Source organism: Schistocerca serialis, chromosome 4, assembly GCF_023864345.2.
Source record: "Schistocerca serialis cubense isolate TAMUIC-IGC-003099 chromosome 4, iqSchSeri2.2, whole genome shotgun sequence".
Classification (NCBI taxonomy): Eukaryota; Metazoa; Arthropoda; class Insecta; order Orthoptera; family Acrididae; genus Schistocerca; species Schistocerca serialis.
The window spans coordinates 676,618,859-676,640,167 of NC_064641.1; positions in this window are offsets into that span (position 1 = coordinate 676,618,859).

Genomic DNA, 21,309 nt, shown 5'->3' on the forward strand with positions numbered 1-21,309 from the left:
AGTTGACATCTTGGGTCCATGGCTTCGTGGGGTCTGCGCCACACTCGAACCCTAACATCAGCTCTTACCAGCTGAAATCGGCACTCGTCTGACTGGGCCACTATTACCCAGTTGTCTTCGGTCCAACCGATGTGGTCACGAGCCCTGGAGAGGCGCTGCAGGCGATGTCGTACTGTTAGCAAAGACACTAGAGTCGGTCGTCTGCTGCCACAATCCATTAACATTAAATTTCGCCGCAGTATCGTTACTGATACGTTCGGCGAACGTCCCACATTGATTTCTGCGATTGTTTCTCGCAGTGTTGCTTGCCTGTTAGCGCTGATAACTCGACGCGAACGCCACTGCTCTCGGTCGTTAAGTGAAGGCCGTCGCCCACTGCGCTGTTCTTGGTGAGAGGTTGTGCCTGGAATTTGGTATTGTCGGCGTACTCGTGACACTTAACGATTTCCGAAATGAAATGTTGCATGCGTCTAGCTCGAATACCATTCCGCGTTAAAAAGTCTGTTAATTGCCGTCGTGTGCCCATAACGATGTCGGAAACCATTTCACATGAATTGCCTGGGTACAAATGACAGCTCAGCTAATGCACGGCCCTTTTATACCTTGCTTACGCGATACTACCGCCATCTTTAAATGAGCGCGTTGCTAGCCCGTAACTCCTGTCACCTCAGCGTAAATGCACACATGAAAGCTAAAATTTGTCTGCGCAGCTCACGATTACACACACAAGTCGTAAACCCAAAGTCTGCACAGATTTATGAATTGCACCAAGTCGTAACATGGAATCACAAGTTTCAGTAGAATTGTGCAAATGATTCTGCGCAGATCACGACGAAGCAATCAACTCTCAGCGTGTGTACTGGAAATCGCCGTAAGTTTAACCGAGCATGTGCGTGAAACGCCCCGTGGGCTTCCTAGAATGTTTATTCCTAAACTCGTACACGTCACCTACGTTTATGAAAGATAATGTGTAAAAACTGTAGCACTTTGAATAATATTCCTTCATTGGAGGAATGAAAGCTATTGAACCTCCAGAGGTCAAAGTTAAAGTAAATAAATTCTACAAGGACAGCTACAAATGATCGAAATTAAAGAAAAACTTACGTGCAAAGCAACCTACAAATAGCCGTAGCTTTTGTAAGCACTTTCTTGGCAATTTATAGCACACTTTGCGTCGCAGTGGCATTTTTTATATTATTTCGCCACAAGTAAAGGCAAATATTGAACTTAGAAACATATATTTCTGTATTATACACTATCAGAAGTAAGAAGAGACGCCGATGCAATATGTGGGTTACTTCAAGTAAGTATTAGGCTATCAGACCTGTAGTTCATAGTTCTTGCCCTGGGCGGTAAGTGGCCGGTCCCTAGTACACTAAACGACTGAAGCACGAAAACTGTGGCGAGTTGCGGAGAGAAACCGTTGGATGTGTACCAGCCGTGACAGGATGCTTTGTGAAACGACATCAGATAAGTCTTTCAGCGCAGAGTAGAACGTTACCATCGAAAGCGCTCAATTTTCGTCTGAATTGACTGGGCCCATTTCTAAGAACACTTTAACGAGCTGGGATTAAGACATGAGACAGCGAGGATCCAAAAAAGAGCAGCGATTTCTCACCTGCTACTTCATTTATATTTACTATGTACATAAGCCCCCCCATGAACCATGGACCTTGCCGTTGGTGGGGAGGCTTGCGTGCCTCAGCGATACAGATAGCCGTACCGTAGGTGCAACCACAACGGAGGGGTATCTGTTGAGAGGCCAGACAAACGTGTGGCTCCTGAAGAAGGGCAGCAGCCTTTTCAGTAGTTGCAGGGGCAACAGTCTGGATGATTGACTGATCTGTCCTTGTAACACTAACCAAAACGGCCCTGCTTTGCTGGTACTGCGAACGGCTGAAACCAAGGGGAAACTACAGCCGTAATTTTTCCCGAGGGCATGCAGCTCTACTGTATGGTTAAATGATGATGGTGTCCTCTTGGGTAAAATATTCCGGAGGTAAAATAGTCCCCCATTCGGATCTCCGGGCGGGGACTACTCAAGAGGATGTCGTTATCAGGAGAAAGAAAACTGGCATTCTACGGATCGCAGCGTGGAATGTCAGATCCCTTAATCGGGCAGGTAGGTTAGAAAATTTAAAAAGGGAAATAGATAGGTTAAAGTTAGATATAGTGGGAATTAGTGAAGTTCGGTGGCAGGAGGAACAAGACTTGTGGTCAGGCGAATACAGGGTTATAAATACAGAGTCAAATAGGGGTAACGCAGGAGTAGGTTTAATAATGAACAAAAAAATAGGAATGCGGGTAAGCTTCTACAAACAGCATAGTGAACCCATTATTGTGGCCAAGATAGACACGAAGCCCACGCCTACTACAGTAGTACACGTTTATATGCCAACTAGCTCTGCAGATGACGAAGAAATTGAAGAAATGTATGATGAAATAAAAGAAATTATTCAGATAGTGAAGGGGACGAAAATTTAATAGTATTGGGTGACTGGAATTCGGTAGTAGGAAAAGGGAAAGAAGGAAACGTAGTAGGTGAATATGGATTGGGGGTAAGAAATGAAAGAGGAAGCCGCCTGGTAGAATTTTGCACAGAGCACAACTTAATAATAGCTAACACTTGGTTCAAGAATCATAAAAGAAGGTTGTATACATGGAAGAAGCCGGGAGATACTGACAGGTTTCAGATAGATTATATAATGGTAAGACAGAGATTTAGGAACCAGGTTTTAAATTGTAATACATTTCCAGGGGCAGATGTGGACTCTAACCACAATCTATTGGTTAGGAACTGTAGATTAAAACTGAAGAAACTGCAAAAAGGTGGGGATTTAAGGAGATGGGACTTGGATAAACTGGCTAAACCAGAGGTTGTACAGAGTTTCAGGGAGAGCATAAGGGAACAATTCACAGATGGGGGAAAGAAATACAGTAGAAGAAGAATGGGTAGATTTGAGGGATGAAGTAGTCAAGGCAGCAGACGATCAAGTAGGCAAAAAGACGAGGGCTAGTAGAAATCCTTGGGTGACAGAAGAAATATTGAATTTAATTGATGAAAGGAGAAAATATAAAAATGCAGTAAATGAAGCAGGCAAAAAGGAATACAAACGTCTCAAAAATGAGATCGACAGGAAGTGCAAAATGGCTAAGCAGGGATGGCTAGAGGACAAATGTAAGGATGTAGAGGCTTATCTCAGTAGGGGTAAGATAGATACTGCCTACAGGAAAATTAAAGAGACCTTTGGAGAAAAGAGAACCACTTGTATGAATATCAAGAGCTCAGATGGAAACCCAGTTCTAAGCAAAGAAGGGAAAGCAGAAAGGTGGAAGGAGTATATAGAGGTTCTATACAAGGGCGATGTATTTGAAGACGATATTATGGAAATGGAAGAGGATGTAGATGAAGATGAAATGGGAGATATGATACTGCATGAAGAGTTCGACAGAGCGCTGAAAGACCTGAGTCGAAACAAGGCCCCGGGAGTAGATAACATTCCATTAGAACTACTGACAGCCTTGGGAGAGCCAGTCCTGACAAAACTCTACCATCTGGTGAGCAAGATGTATGAAACAGGCGAAATACCCTCAGACTTCAAGAAGAATATAATAATTCCAATCCCAAAGAAAGCGGGTGTTGACAGATGTGAAAATTACCGAACTATCAATTTAATAAGTCACGGCTGCAAAATACTAGCGTGAATTCTTTACAGACGAATGGAAAAACTAGTAGAAGCCAATCTCGGGGAAGAACCATTTGGATTCCGTAGAAATGTTGGAACACGTGAGGCAATACTGACCCTACGACTTATCTTGGAAGCTAGATTAAGGAAAGGCAAACCTACGTTTCTAGCATTTGTAGACTTAGAGAAAGCTTTTGACAATGTTGACTGGAATACTCTCTTTCAAATTCTGAAGGTGGCAGGGGTAAAATACAGGGAGCGAAAGGCTATTTACAATTTGTGCAGAAACCAAATGGCAGCTATAAGAGTCGAGGGGCATGAAAGGGAAGCAGTGGTTGGGAAGGGAGTGAGACAGGGTTGTAGCCTCTCCCCGATGTTATTCAATCTGTATATTGAGAAAGCAGTAAAGGAAACAAAAGAAAAATTCGGAGTAGTTATTAAAATCCATGGAGAAGAAATAAAAAACTTTGAGGTTTGCCGATGACATTGTAATTCTGTCAGAGACAGCAAAGGACTTGGAAGAGCAGTTGAACGGAATGGGTAGCGTCTTGAAAGGAGGATATAAGATGAACGTCAACAAAAGCAAAACGAGGATAATAGAATGTAGTCGAATTAAGTCGGGAGATGCTGAGGGTATTAGATTAGGAAATGAGACACTTAAAGTAGTAAAGGAGTTTTGCTATTTGGGGAGCAAAATAACTGATGATGGTCGAAGTAGAGAGGATATACAATGTAGACTGGCAATGGCAAGGAAAGAGTTTGTGAAGAAGAGAAATTTGTTAACATCGAGCATAGATTTAAGTGTCAGGAAGTCGTTTCTGAAAGTATTTGTATGGAGTGTAGCCATGTATGGAAGTGAAACATGGACGATAAATAGATTGGACAAGAAGAGAATAGAAGCTTTCGAAATGTGGTGCTACAGAAGAATGCTGAAGATTAGATGGGTAGATCACATAACTAATGAGGAGGTATTGAATAGAATTGGGGAGAAGAGGAGTATGTGGCACAACTTGACTAGAAGAAGGGATCGATTGGTAGGACATGTTCTGAGGCATCAAGGGATCACAAATTTAGCATTGGAGGGCAGCGTGGGGGGTAAAAATCGTAGAGGGAGACCAAGAGATGAATACACCAAGCAGATTCAGAAGGATGTACGTTGGAGTAGGTACTGGGAGATGAAGAAGCTTGCACAGGATTGAGTAGCATGGAGAGCTGCATCAAACCAGTCTCAGGACTGAAGACCACAACAGCAACAACAACAACATGTACATAAGAATGAATACTATCCTCCCTTTGCAGCTGAATGTTTGTTTTCAACCAGATATGTTTTACGTATTCATATTAGGCATCGTCAGTGGTGTGTAAAATAAAGGATAACTGTAAAACTATACATGATGTATTGTAGGACATGTAGTTTCCCCTGGCAGAGCACTGAAGTTATTGTATTAATTACAGATTAGAGTGTAAATTCTCATTTTTATGTTTCCTGTTCTTCTCGTGTTCGCACAGACTCTTGTGTAGGCTCAGTGTAAAAGTACAGGAAGCTGTATGTCACAATTAGGCGTTTTACTGGACGTAAATATCCTTGCTGCACACTGCACTCGGAGCTTCAGAATTAAGTGTGGGATCATAAGAGCTGTTGAGGTTAGCTGTAAGTTGGGTTGCTGCAATGAGCAGCACGATTAGGTGGGTTGAATGGTAGTGGAGGCGCGGTGTGTGTTTATTTATTTACTTTACCGACTCATATCACACTACACACACACATACACACACACACACACACACACACACACACGTGTGTGTGTGAGTGTGTGTAAGTAATATATACAATTTAATTATTATTATTTTATACACTGAAGCGCCAAAGAAACTGGTATAGGCAAGCGTATTCAAATACAGAGATATGTAAACAACCAGAATACGGCGCTGCGATCGGAAACGCCTATATAAGACAACAATTGTCTGGCGCAGTTGTTAGATCGGTTACTGCTGCTTCAATGGCAGAAGATTTAAGTGAATCTGAACGTGGTGATATAGTCGGCGCACGAGCCAGGGGGGCCCCCCATCTCCGAGGTAGCGATGAAGTGGGGATTTTTCCTTACGAGCATTTCACAAGTGTACCGTGAATATCAGGAATCCGGTAAAACATCAAATCTCCGACATCGTTGCGGCCGGAAAAAGATCTTACAAGAACAGGACCAGCGACGACTGAAGAGAATAGTTCAACGTGACAGAAGTGCAAACCTTCCGCAAATTGCTGCAGATTTCAATGGTGAGGCATCAGCAAGATTCAGCGTGCGAGCCATTCAAGGAAACATCATCGATACATCGATATGGGCTTTCGGAGCCGAAGGACCACTCGTGTACCCTTGGTGACCGCACGACACAAAGCTTTACGCCTCGCCTGGGCCCCTCAACACCGACATTGGACTGTTGATCACTGGAAACATGTTGCTTGGTCGGACGAGTCTCGTTTTAAATTGTATCGAGCGGATGGACGTGTACAGGTATGGAGACAACCTCATGAATCCAGGGACCCTGCATGTCAGCAGGGGACTGTTCAAGCTGGTAGAGGATCTGTAAAGGAGTGTGGCGTGTGCAGTTGGTGTGACGTCTAGATACGACTTTGAAGGTGACACGTATGTAAGCATCCTGTCCGATCACCTGCATCCATTCATGTCCATTGTGCATTCCGACGGACTTGGGCAATTCCAGAAGGACAATGCGACACCCCACATGTCCAGAATTGCTACAGAGTGGCTCCAGGAACACTCTTCTGACTTTAAACACTTCCGCTGGCTACCAAACTTTCCAGACATGACTGTTATTGAGCATATTTGGGATGCCTTGCAACGTGCTGCTCAGGAGACATCTCCACCCCTCGTGCTCTTACGGATTTATGGACAGCCCTTCAGGATTCATGGTGTCAGTTCCCTCCAGCACTACTTCAAATATTAGTTGAGTCCATGTGACATCGTATTGCAGCATGTCTGCGTGCTCGCGGAGGCCGTACACCGTCTTAAGAGGTGTACCAATTTCTTTGGCTCTTCAGTGTATATTTTTCAAGATAGATTTAGTCATCGTTAACACTTTGTTAAAGTATCATGAAAGATGGTTGTATATGTGGAAGAGACGTGGAGACACTGGAAGATTTCAGATTGATTATGTAATAGTAAGACAGAGATTTCAGAACCAGATTTTAAATTGTAAGACATTTTCAAGGGCAAGTGTGGATTCTGATCACGATTTATTGTCAATGAACTGTAGATTAAAACTGAAGAAATTGCGAAAGAACAGGAAATTAAGGAGATGGGACCCAGAGAAGTTGAAAGTTCTGAGAGTTTAAGAGGAAGCATTAGGCAACGATTGGCTATAACAGGGGAAAGAAATACAGTGAAAGACAAATGGGTAGCTTTAACAGATGAAATAGTGAAAGCAGCAGAAAATCAAATAGATAAAAAGACAATGCCTAGCAGAAATCCTTGGATAACACAGGAAATATTGAATTTAATCGCTGAAATGAGAAGCTGGAAAAATACAGTAGTTGAAGCATGTGACAGGGAATACAAAGCTCTAAAAAATGATAGTGACAGGAAGTACAAAATGGGTTAGCAGAAATGGTTAGAGGACAGATGTAAGGATTTAGAAGCATGTTTCACTAAGGGTAAGATAGGTACCACCTACAGGAAAATGAAAGAGGCCTTTGGAGGAAAGAGAAGCAGATGTATGAATATCAAGAGCTCTGATGGGAAACCACTGTTAAGCAAAGAGGGGAAACTGATTTTTGACCTCCCTGGGGTTGATTTATGAGGCCCTGGGACAATCCATTCTACTGAGAAACCCCCTCCTTCCCCATTCCTCTGGGAAATCCCCAACCCCCTCCACCTCACATACATGAGCACACTTAAGATATCAAATTAACTGACTAATTAATAAAACTGATTTATTAATTGCCCTTTCCCCTCTGGGAAATCCCCCACCTTTACCTCTCCAACTTCACCGAACCCCTCCTCCATCTGGGAATTGGCAGGAAAAGGACTGAATCTGTGCTGAGCTGCTGGAGAGAAAGGATCTCATGACACGAAATTCAAATCAATTTTGCATATTCTTATTTAATCAGTTTTTGAGCGGCAGGGCTGCCCTACTTGAGTAGAATTCACATCTGCAACCCCCCTCCCTCTCCGCCCCCACTTCGTATGATGTAATAACTGTAAGCACCGAAGACTGGAATGTATTGCGGTATATTAGCTGCTGTTGTGGGTTACCCCCGTGTGTGTAGTGGCCACTGTTGTGGGTCGCCCACATGTGTCTGTCATCTGTGCACTGCCAGACACTGGGCAGAGAACATCTGCACGCTGTGAAGGTGTAATGTATGGAAATGAAACATGGACCACAAGCAGTTTAGACAAGAAGGGAATAGAAGCTTCTGATATGTAGTGCTGAAGAAAAATGCTGAGGATTGGATGGGTAGATCATGTAACTACTGAACATAATTGGGGAGACAATTAGTTCGTGGCAGGAGTTGACCAAAAGAACGAATCGGTTTATAGGACATATTGTAAGGCATCAAAAGCTCACCAGTTTAGTATTGGAAAGAAGCGTAAGGGGGATAAATTGTAGAGGGAGGCCAAGAGATGAACGCAGTAAGCAGATTTAGAAAGATGTAGGTTGCCACAATTATTCAAAGATGAAGAGGCTTGCAAAGGATAAAGTAGCATGGAGCGCTGCATCAAACCAGTCTTTGGACTGAAGACCACACCATCAACAAGGCTAGATTTGAAATAGTGGGAATACTTTCTTTCTACTATAGTTGCTATTGTCTTTGAGGATATTTTCATTTTCCTTTATGGCTCTCTACATTAATGTACTCTTCATGAAAAGTGAGCTTGCCCATTCCTTGCTATGCCTATTTTTTATCCCAGTGTAGCGGCGATTTTCTTCTGTCAGATGATTCGCTTATGTGAAGTGGAGAAGGTAAATATATCCTGTTGAAAACAGAATCAACATTAATTTCCGAAATATGGAAAATACTTGTTCTTAGCTATGTGACAAACTTAATAAGAATGGTGTTGGGTTACCATTTAAATTCCGTGAACATACGTTCAAAGAGGAATCAGGCAACATATTGCTTCTTCCCACATACATCTTACTAAATGACAATGACTGGAAGATCGGGGAAATTGGGGCCTATGCAGTGTCTAACCGAGACTCTTTGTTCCCGCACGCCATTCGTAAATGTAGCTCGGAAGGTGGAGAGTATTAGTGATATCCGACGTACGTTCCGTAACACACCGTAGTAGGTTCGCGGAGAACAGCTGTAGTGTAGATCTCAAGCGTTTTACAGGTGTCACCACCATAACGCTGCTCTTCGCCTCCACATTTCGGAAACCTCGCGTAGCGCCTGTGTTTGGCTGTGGAGCATGCCTCAGGTATCACGTTGCCTGTAGGATTGTCGTCGGCAGGCTTGCCGCTTCACACTGAAGGACGCGACGCGGCCCTTTAACTCCTGCTCCGTCATCTTTCCTGTTTTCCACGCGCAGCTTTCGTTCCGTCGCGCCTTGACAGAGCAGCCAAGTGTTGTTTCCGGCAACTTGTGTGACCTGGCTCTTGTATCCTGCCACCACTACATCATTTCCTGTTTGAGGCCCTTTCTCTGTCCAGTTTGTTGCTTCCTGTAGGCTGTTGTACCAGGTTCCTGCTCGTACCCTCTCTGCAGAGAATATCCAGTGTCTGATCTTGGGATGACGTACTTCACTTCTGCATGACTGAAGCCCTGTCGAAAATAGTTTATGTTGGTAGCACATTAATCATAGATATACGAGGGCGAGTCAAACGAAAACCTTAAATTTGTAATAACAAATCGAAATTTCTCTTCGTTATCCTGTAAGTTGGTAAGCGTGCTACAAACAGCATGTGTGCATCTGCACTATGCTGCCACCTACAGGCCATTCTGCACGAATGGCCTGTAGGTGGCAGCATAGTGCAGATGCACACATACCGTCGCAGTATCAGTATAGAGATTGCCGCCCCACTTGCGACTTGCACCAGGGAGGGAAGAACAGCGTTCTGTTATTCGGTTTTTGCGTAGTTAAGGTGTGAAACCTATTAAAATTCGTCGACGAATGAAGGTTCGTCACAGTAACAAGTCTACGAATGGAGTAGGAAGTTCCCGAATGGTGTGACTTCAGTAGAAGATGCTCCTCGTCCAGGTCAGGCACAACGAGTTGTGACTCCACAGAACATTGCAGCAATTGAAGCCATAGTGAAGGAAAACCGCCGAGTGACACTGAATGACATTCCAGCGTGTTTACAGATTAGTCATGGGTCAGCACACCACATTGTGCATGATGTGCTCTAGTTTCACAAAGTGTCTGCAAGATGGGTGTCACGGCAGCTAACTCCTGAAATAAGAAAACGACGTGTAGATGCTTGTGAAGAACTTTTTCGGCGCTTTGAACGAGAAGGTGATGGCTTCCTTGCAAGAATTGTTACTGGGGACGAAACCTGGGTTCACTTCCACCAACCGGAAACGAAGAGAGCGAGAAAGGAATGGCGCCATTCCTCATCACCAAAACCAAAGAAGTTTCGAACAGAACCATCAGCAGGGAAGGTTATGCTGATTCTCTTTTGGGACGAAAAAGGGATAATTTTGGAGCATTACATGCCTAAAGGGACCACTGTCACCATTGCATCATACACAGATCTTCTAAAAAATCATCTGCGGCCTGCAATCAAATCAAAGTGATGTGGATTGCTGTCAGCAGGTGTCCTTTTGTTAGATGACAATGCAAGGCCCCACACTGCCCGTACAACAGTTGCAACAATCACAGACTTGCCGGCCAGAGTGACTGAGCGGTTCTAGGCGCTACAGTATTGGAGCCGCGCGACCGCTACGGTCGCAGGTTCAAATCCTGCCCCGGGCATGGATGTGTGTGATGTCCTTAGGTTAGTTAAGTTTAAGTAGTTCTAAGTTCTAGGGGACTGATGACCTCAGAAGTTAAGTCCCATAGTGCTCAGAGCCATTTGAACTAATCACAAACCTGCATTTTGAGTGTCTTCCTCATCCACCATACTCACCAGACCACTCAAAGACGCAATGGGAGGAAAGAAGTTCCATTCTGATGAAGAGGTACGCCACGCGCTGCATGAGTGGTTGCGCGGACTACCAAAAAAAATTTTTCTAGAGGAATTTATGCACATTGTAAGCGCTGGAGGACTTGCATTGAGCGTGAGGGAGATTATGTTGAAAAGTGATACAGCTTTGTACCACTTCTGTACAATAAATAATATTTTAAAAAATGTTTAAGGTTTTCATATGACACACCCTCGTACTTTGGCATTTGCAAGCTAGTGAACGTGCTCTCCGTGGTAGGCAAATGGGAGTCACACATTGAGTGCTGAAGGGGCTCGACAGAGCAGAAAATCGACCTTCTCGTGTCTTTATTTTTGTCCGTCTTTTCGGGTACTTTATGCATTTAAAGGAAATATTGTCGCACAAGAAGAGGGTAATGGAATGACACACGGTGTTAGATAACTTCGTAGAGTTTGTTGGTCAGACGTATTGGAATCCTAATTATCCTGTCCGTGTACAAATATCCTCGCGCAGGATTTCTGGTCAATAAAACGAGCTCATTCAAAAGTAACTGCAGCACTCACTTTGTGAACTTTAAAGAGATAAATTATTTTCTCTTCGATAACAGTTACTTAGTAACAGGACACAAAAGTGTGCGCTATTGTGTAGGTTACATTCTCAGTTGCATAATGCAGTTAACTAGACAGTGAAGGCAATTTATGTGAAAATATAGTCGCAGACTGCATGGAAGACGAGGAGAGTTAGTGATATGTCCTGGAAAAAAGGAAGCAATTGTCAGAAGGGGGCAAATGGGTATTACTGCAGCATATTGCTGGAGAAGACTTCGAACGAGCCTCGAATAGAATGTGGTAGAGTAATCAGTGTCTGTAAAGAAAGATAAACTGTTTTTCTTCTTTGTTTCAGGTAAGGTGCCGCTACTTGTGAAACTCATTACACTTGAAGGTAAGCCGTCGTTATTTCCGTTATCAGCTTCGAATCAGAATTCTCATATGCACTCCGTTCCATCACCTGTTAACCCTTGGAAGTATCTGTAAAATCACCAGGATATACATCAATGATCGGCGTCTCTCTTGTGGCAGCCTTCCATAAGAGCAAAATACTGAGTTACATGTAATATCGAAACATCATCATAGATACGCTTCATATGTCGTGCAAGTGATCGGCTTTACCCTGTATACTAAATAACAAATACACATTCACATACAGTGGGGTTTCATTGTGGAAGTGAAGTAAAAATAGTTCCCATCCTCGGACCCGACCATCATTTTCTGGAAGTTCCCTCGGTTGTAAGGCAAATATCGGAACTGGAAATCCTCTCCCAAACATTTGACAGTTTGGGTACCCAAGTCGCAAACGCAGTTCGTTAGGATGAGGCTGAAAAGAGACCTGTACAATGGTCCGGGATCTCAAACGGCTCGTTTTACTCTTCGAGGTAGAGAGAGAGAGAGAGAGAGAGAGAAACGGAACACTCATTTCACTGACTGGCCCTTTAATAAACGATGCAAAACATTTTTGGGAAAAAGCCTTTTATAAGTGAACCGACATTGTGTTTCACTAGTGTTCAGCAATCCAAGGACACCAGCGGAATCCTGAAGGTGATTCCAACAGAGATATCGAAACGTCGAGCACTGAAGAAGAATATGATGCGGCCTAGCGGCTCAACAGATTTTACCACTAATGACAACGGCCATTTTAGTATACTGGTGTGGAAAACTCAAGGACAAAGTAGTTTTCGCCTGATATGTCACTGCCAGGTAACTGAAAGACGTATGCAATGAGACGAACAAAAATGATATTTTTATTCAAAGACAAAAATTACTGTGAAGTCACCGCAATTTACGATGGTCCCATGGACATTACAAAAGACGAGACGTGGACTGTAATAGGGTGTGTAATCACCAGGGGCAGCTATACATGTTCTGCAACGTGCTTCCATGCTGGATACAAGGTTTTTAAGCGGTTCTTGTGGCAGGGCGTTCCTTTCCTTCAGCAGCGCGGTCGCCACCTTCTGGAATTCGTAATGGCAGAAAGACATCTCGAGCGAAGATGTTAAAAGCAGCGAGGTACATCGGGTTAAAATTAAACGTCAGAGATACTGAATTGGTGACACACATACATGCGCACCACTAGCCCAGAAACAAATGCTCTTTAAATGTGTTCTATGTCGAAAACATTCGGAATAGTACATACGTCCATATGAAGATTTTTGCTTCAAATGAGCGTTCCTGTTATACCCCTGTACACTGATCATTCCTTCCGGATACACTGTCTACGTCGAACCATAAGCTTCAGTTCAGGTATCTCCTCTACCTGCCGTTACTATGCCTCGCATGACCGCCACTTGAATATTACTCTTGTTTCTGTGGCCGGAACCTCTGCATGACCGTGTTGTAAAGGACGCAGTCTCCCTGTGAATCGTCTAGACCAGTACTCATGTAAGACCAGTAGTCATGTAACGGCCCGAATTAAGAACTCGTGCGGCCCGTGGTTCCACCCGTATTTTATAATAACATGCATCAGCAACAAACAGCCGAATCCAATAGCGTCAATTAACTTTGTGTTGTTTTTCCTGCTCACTATCAAGCATACTCACAAAAACATTAACATTTTAGAAGGTCGTTAATTTCAATTGACCTGGTGAGTTCGGCTGTGAGTTAAGTAAAGTTGGCCGCTTACCTCGGGGACAGAAGGATAAGTGGCCCGTCTACTGCGAGGTTCAAGGATGTGAGAGGGGGAACGTTTTATTGTTTGTCCTCCAGTACTGACATCTCATCGACAAACGCGACTCGCACCGATCAGCTGCTATTGTATAAATTTTGACACGGAAGTAACATGGACTCACGAATATACACTACTGGCCATTAAAATTGCTACACCAAGAAGAAATGCAGATGATAAAACGGGTATTCATTGGACAAATGTATTATACTAGAACTGACATGTGATTACATTTTCACGCAATTTTGGTGCATAATTCCTGAGAAATCAGTGCTCAGAACAACCACCTCTGGCCGTAATAACGGCCTTGATACGCCTGGGCATTGAGTCAAACAGAGCTTGGATGGTGTGTACAGGTACAGCTGCCCATGCAGTTTCAACACGATACCACAGTTCATCAAGAGTGGCGTATTGTGACGAGCCAATTGCTCGGCCACCATTGACCAGACATTTTCAATTGGTGAGAGATCTGGAGAATGTGCTGGCCGGGGTAGCAGTCGAACATTTTCTGTAACCAGAAAGACCCGCACAGGACCTGCAACATGCGGTCTTGCATTATCCTGCTGGAATGCAGGGTTTCGCAGGGATCGAATGTAGGGGAGAGCCACGGGTCGTAACACATCTGAAATGTAACGTCCACTGTTCAAAGTGCCGTCAATGCGAACAAGAGGTGACCGAGACGTGTAACCAATGGCAGCCCATACCATCACGCCGGGTGATACGGCAGTATGGCGATAACGAATACACGCTTCCAATGTGGGTTCACCGCAATGTCGCCAAAGACGGATGCGACCATCATGATGCTGTAAACAGAACCTGGATTCATCCGAAAAAATGACGTTTTGCCATTAGTGCACCCAGGTTCGTCGTTGAGTACACCATCGCAGGCGCTCCTGTCTGTGATGCAGCGTCAAGGGTAACCGCGGCCATAGTCTCCGAGCTGATTGTCCATGCTGCTACAAACGTCGTCGAACTGTTCGTTCAGATGGTTATTGTCTTGCAAACGTCCCCATCTGTTGAGTCAGGGATCGAGACGTGGCTGCACGATCCGCTACAGCCATGCGGATAAGATGCCTGTCATCTCGACTGCTAGTGATACGAGGCCATTGGGATCCAGCACGGCGTTCCATATTACCCTCCTAAACCCACCGATTCCATATTCTGCTAACAGTCATTGGATCTCGACCAACGCGAGCAGCAATGTCGCGATACGATAAACCGCAATCGCGATAGGCTACAACCCGACCTTTATGAAAGTCGGAAACGTGATGGTAAGCATTTCTCCTCCTTACACGTGGCATCATAACAACGTTTCACCAGGCAACGCCGGTCAACTGGCGTTTGTGTATGAGAAATCGGTTGGAAACTTTCCTCATGTCAGCACGTTGTAGGTGTCGCCACCGGCGCCAAGCTTGTGTGAATCCTCTGAAAAGCTAATCATTTGCATATCAGAGCATCTTCTTCCTGTCGGTTAAATTTCGCTTCTGTAGCACGTCGTCTTCGTGGTGTAGCAATTTTAATGGCTGGTAGTGTACATTATAGAGGCGGTCATCTTGAAACGTGATACATATTTGTAGCAAGAAATATGAAATTAAATTAATGCTGTTATAATACAGTGTAATGAGCAGAAAAAAATATCTTTCAAAACGTTATAAAACGTATGTAATCGTGTCTCATATGGCGTAGTGCTTCTAACTATAAGTACCATTACTGTTATTAATCTATTATTCATCCATTCACACAGACAACACAGCAACACTTCGTTAGAGAAGTGCCAACAACTTTGGGGTCGTTGAGGGTGTAGCAATCAAACACAAAACAACCGACACGAAATGTTGCGATTGGAGCCGACTTTTAACGATCAGCGGGCCCAGCGGTTACTAATTAATAATAAGATCAGTCCATATACGACCTGAGTTGTCGTCCCACAATGTCAAATGGTTCAAATGGCTCTGAGCACTATGAGACTTAACTGCTGAGGTCATCAGTCCCCTAGAACTTAGAACTACTTAAACCTAAGGACATCACACACATCCATGCCCGAGGCAGGATCGAACCTGCGACCATAGCGGTCGCGCGGTTCTAGACTGTAGCGCCTAGAACCGCTCGGCCACTCCGGCCGGCCCACAATGTCAATATTGGCTCTTGAACAAAGAAGTTTGACGATCACTGATGTAGACTGTGTATTTTTTTTTCCTGAATCTGTTATATGTTGTGAGACAGCTTACAGCTGCCATTACCTCTCTCTCTCGGAATGGTTATCAGGTCGTACCTGCATGTCTCAGTTGGTGCAAGCATAGCTCACGTAACGCCCTGTGTAGACAGACGGAGACATTTCTTGCGCTATGACAGCCGTAGCGAGTAAATTGCTTCGTGTGAACGGATATCTTGCGTGCCATCTGATGTCGTGCCACCGCATTGGTAGTAAATGGAATGCAACCAAACGAAGCTATATTCCGCGCCATATGGCTGCCATTTTAGTGCATACGTCTATTTGTTTTTGCTATCAGTAGGTCACCGTGTGATAATGGAGTGGTCTAAGGAAGCTATAGAAATTCTTATTGAGGCATAGAGACACGAAGCATGTCTTTATAACACAAAATCACCATCATACCATAACTGACACGTTTGGGAATACTTGATTCATTGAAGGAAGTTAGACTTTCGTCTCATGCTGAAATTATAGCGAAGACGAAAAGTTTGCGCACGACGTTTGTGGTAGAACTTAATAAAATAAAAGCTTCGACAAAGAGTGGTATGGGGTCTGCTGACGTGTATGAACCCACGGTGTGGTATTTTAAGAAACTTATGTTTTCGCGAGACCACGTTCAGGCAATAAAAGAAACTTACAGTGCAGATTTCGCACAAGAAGGCGTGGACTACACTAAAAACAGGAACGTCACAGTGAGTGATTTTTTACCCTTCAGTTTCTTCTGTAGTTAGTACAATAAGTGAAAAAAACTAAGCTGATAACTGGTTTGTCTTCGCGAACTTTATACTAACAAATATTCAATGAATAAGAATAGCTTAGTTGTCTGACGCGTTTAGTTAACAATTCGAAGACTGTGGGTTTGAACCCTACTAGTGTCCATTTTTTTCCTTTGTAACTTAAAAAAATTAAAATTAAATACGTTGTGAATCTGAGTTCGTGGCCCATGATCTTGCGTAGCGTCTCGTACTGACTATGAATATCCAATCACAAAAATTGTAGAGCACACACTGCAAGCTGTGTGCAATTGTTATCATCATTTTTCCTGATGAATGTCTTGTAAGTGAGACCTCAGAGACTCCCACTGATGTTGGTGAGGATTTTTTAATTATAAAGGAATGTGAAGTTGCACGAGACGGCCAGCCATTTCAAACAGCAGCATCATTGTCGTCATCAGCACCATCATCATCATCATACAGCAATCCACGTTGAAGAGGTATGATCAAAGGGACAAAGAGGACGAGTGCTTACAATGAAGAAGAAACGTTATTGTGAAAAGAGCTGACAATATACTGTCCAACGTAAATAAACCAAAAACTGCTCCAACTTATGTTGAAGTATTTGGTTCATTTGTAAATGCTTTTCTATAGCAAATAAAATGTAAAGCTCTGGTGATAAAAGCTAAGAGTGAGATGTTTAACATACTTTGTACTGTACAAGAGGAAGACCTGGGCAGAAATAAGTAACAACATAGTTTATTCGTTTATGTTGAGTGACAAGACTGTTTACTTGTTTATTTTGAATAACAAGACTGTCTTATTTGTTTGTTTTCATTAAAATATAATTTTTTAATATCTATAAAATTACAAAATTTATTGCTAATACCAAATAAGTTAATTTGTGAATATCTTATACTCTCCTGCATATCACATTAAATTTTCAGTCATAATTTACATTACTTAGTTTCAGGGTTTGGCACTGTATCAGCACTGAATTTTTATTTATTTATTTATTTATTTATTTATTTATTTTTTACGTATTCCCACTGCCACAGCCCATACCCAGTATTGTTGAAATATTCCTGTAGCGTGTCCCTCACTTTCCTAGCTTCTTCAACTGACTTGTGTTGACCAATATCCCTATTCCCCACAGATTATTTCGCTACCATTGTCCTAGAGCGATAACATAATGATTTGTGTCCTCTTTCTTTCCGAGTTGTCCAACATTGCTCTTCCCACATCTATCCAGTAAAAAATTATATAGGACAGAAGTAGACAGTGTGATTTTCTCTACAGTTTCAACAGGTAGCTTCATTTTCTTAAGTAGAATTCTGAATCTATGGTGCAGTATTCCAAAAGCATTTACAGAAGTTCTTCTTGCCTTGCTCAGATGGTAGTTAAATATTTTCTGTTTCTGTGTGAGATTTCCCTTGTATGGCTTCATTATATGCTCTGATAAGGGGAAAGCATCATTAGTTACAGTTATAAAAGGCACTGCAGTTTGAGTTTCTGATGATGTCCCTGGTGTAGGAATGTTTGTTAAATTTTCAGCACCAGTAAGAATTTCACAGAGTGAACTGCTCTGGAACACTTCTCCGTCACTAACCCTGCAATTGGAACCTACATCTGATCTGATATGAGCGAGGTTTCTACGGCTGCTGCCGCCTCTCGCATCTCAGTCTCCATCGTTCACGGTCATTCCAGTCTCTCTCATTAAGACCTCTCGCCGCCATTGCCTCGTTGACGTCGTCTTTCCAGCATCTCGCAGGTCTACCGCGCTTTCTTCTTTGATGTGGAGTCCATTGCCATACCCGTTTTGGCCATCTTGTGTCTGGCATACGCTGTAAGTGACCATACCAGAGTAGGCGCTTCCTTTCTATGTAGTCTAGGATTGTGCTTTTGACATTCATAACCTCTCTGATCCTATCATTTCTAATATGGTCAAGTCTGGAGTATCCACAACTCCGTCTCCAGAAATCCATCTCGACAGCCAGCAGGCGACCTTTCTGCCTCCTAGTTAGTTCCCACAACTCTGCACCATATGTTGTGATACTTTCAATAATTGTGTGGCGGCTCAAATGGTTCAAATGGCTCTGAGCACTATGGGACTCAACTGCTGTGGTCATCAGTCCCCTAGAACTTAGAACTAATTAAACCTAACTAACCTAAGGACATCACACACACCCATGCCCGAGGCAGGATTCGAACCTGCGACCGTAGCAGCAGCGCGGCTCCGGACTGGAGCGCCTAGAACCGCACGGCCACCGCGGCCGGCAATTGTGTGGTAAATGGTATGTTTTGTTCTGCGCGTTATGTTTTTGTTCCAGAGAATACCATTTAGTTGTTTTATGGCTCGCTTGCCCTGACCTATTTTATTGTTTACGTCATCCATACTTCTACCATTGGACGACAGTGTCACTCCCAAGTACTTAAAATTATGACGCCCTTTAACAGTATCAGAACCGAGCTGTAAATCGTTAACAGTATTTTCTCCCACTTTCAGATATTCCGTTTTAGATACGTTTATGACAAGACCCCATTTTTCATATTCTTCTTTTAATTTGCGGAGCATGTAATTTGCATCTTCCTCATCTCCAGCTACTAACACTTGGTCGTCAGCAAAAAATAGAGTGAACAAGATCTCGTCGTCTATAGGGACACCCATTCTTCCGCATTTCCTTTTCCATGATTTTAGTGCTTCCTCTAGGTAGATCTTAAAGAGTGTAGGGGCAAATGTGCATCCCTGGCGTAGCCCCTCTGTCACCTCAAACTCTTGAGATAGTTGATTTCTCACTTTAACCATTGCCGTACAACCTTGGTAGAAGAGTGTGACAGCTTTCACATAACTCGGTGACACACCATTATCAATTAGACTTGTCCATAGCTTGTTCTGTGGAACTGTGTCATAAGCTTTCTGGAGGTCTACAAAGACAAGGTGGGTTGTAAGGCCCCTTGCTGTCCTTTTCTCCACTACGTTTTTGAGGGTAAATACTCCATCAGTACAGGAGCGACCAGATCTGAATCCATTTTGTTCTTCAGATTCAGTTATTTCTTCTTCTATCCTCTTTTTTAGGATACGGATATAGACTCTCCCGTGGATGGCATCACACTAATACCACGATAGTTTGCACAATTCCTCCTGTTGCCCTTCTTAAATATTAATGTAATTGTTGCCTTTTTCCACTCCTTTGGGGCTTCCGTCACCTCTAAGGCATTTGTCAAAAATCACTGCCAATATCTCAAAGAGTTTTGACGGTGCTGCTTTAACCAGTTCTATATAAATAAATCCTGGACCTGGCGACTTTCTGTTTTTCATGGCATTAATTGCATTTTGGACTTTCTTTGGGGTTATCGGTGGTATATTGTCATTACTGATTTCAATGCCTGGTGGGTTCGCAGTGAATGCAGCTCTGTTCTCAGTTAGTAGTCCTTGATAGTGTTGTACCCATTCGTGCATGCTAATGAGGTGTATATTTGCTTTATCTTTATTCTGTGTTCTCATTGTTTTGTATACCTTCCAGGCTTTATTTGCTCGTGTATTCCCCATGCTTGTTTCCATCTCTTCACCGGTTTTCTGCCAGGCTTCGTTTTTTGCCTTAATTATTGTTTTCTGTGCATATTTTCTCCGCTCTCTGTATTCCAGCTAATCATTGTCTGATCTTGAGTTCAGCCATTTATTATAAGCTTTCTTCTTACTTTCTACCTTCTCTTGTACCGAGTGGTTCCACCATTCATCACATATTCTATTACTCTTTTGGATTTCTTTTTCTCCCAGTGCTTCATAAGCTGCGATATGGATGGCATCTTTAACCATCTCATACATCTTATCTGCAGAGGTTTCTTCAATGGCAGCAAGTTTTTCTGCTAGCCTTTGCTGGTATAAGAAGCGGGTAGAACTATGGTCAAGGCTTTGTAAATTATATTGAATATTATTGGCTTTCTCTGGTTCGGCTTCCATTTCAATCTCTGTGTCTTTGATAAACTTGAATAATATCTTAGACATTAGCACAAAATGGTCTGATCCGCACCCTGCACCTATCATAGCCCTCACGTCTTGTACTACTAGCTTTGTTGTTTGCTTTATTATGACATAGTCTATAATGAACTTGATGTTCTTGGTTTCGTCCACGTGTATTTGTGGATGTCCTTATACTTGAACCATCCATCCATAAATCTTAAGTCATTTTGCATGCAGAATTCTATCAGTCTTTCACCATTATCATTTATGGTTTCTTCACAATATTGTCCCACTATGTTATCATTAGCTTTCCATCCTGTTCTGGCATTTAGGTCTCCTAGTAAAATGACTTCTTTGCGATTCCCTATATTTTCAAGAGATCTTGTCACTTGAGTGTAGAATAAGTCTTTCTTCGCTACATCAGCGTCGTTGTTTGGTGAATAGACTACAATAATCCCCACAGGATGGCCCTTTATTTTCGTCTGTACTTGCAGAATTCTATCACTGACATATTCGCAGATGGTTAGGTTTTTCTTGATTTGTTTCTTTATGGCAATGGCAACTCCACTTTGGGCTCGTTGTTCCTTTGGTATTCCGCTACAAATGTATATCTAATCATTTGTCTCTTCTGTATCATGCCCTTTCACTTTGGTTTCTGTTAGGCCCACTATGTCGACATCAAGGCGCCTTATTTCTTTAAAGACTTCACGTTTCTTTGTAGAAATTCCCTGTATATTCCATGTTGCAATTCTCATTGTCCTTTTTCGTGCCTGTTGTCTTCGTTTCGATCCATTCCGTTCCGAGGCTAAATTGGGAGGTTTTGCGTTTGATTTCTTTTGCTAGGGTGGAGTGCAGGTCCAACACCTGAACCCCCAACTTGGAGGACCAGGTGATTTTTAATCATGGTTTTCTTCCACTAGACGATT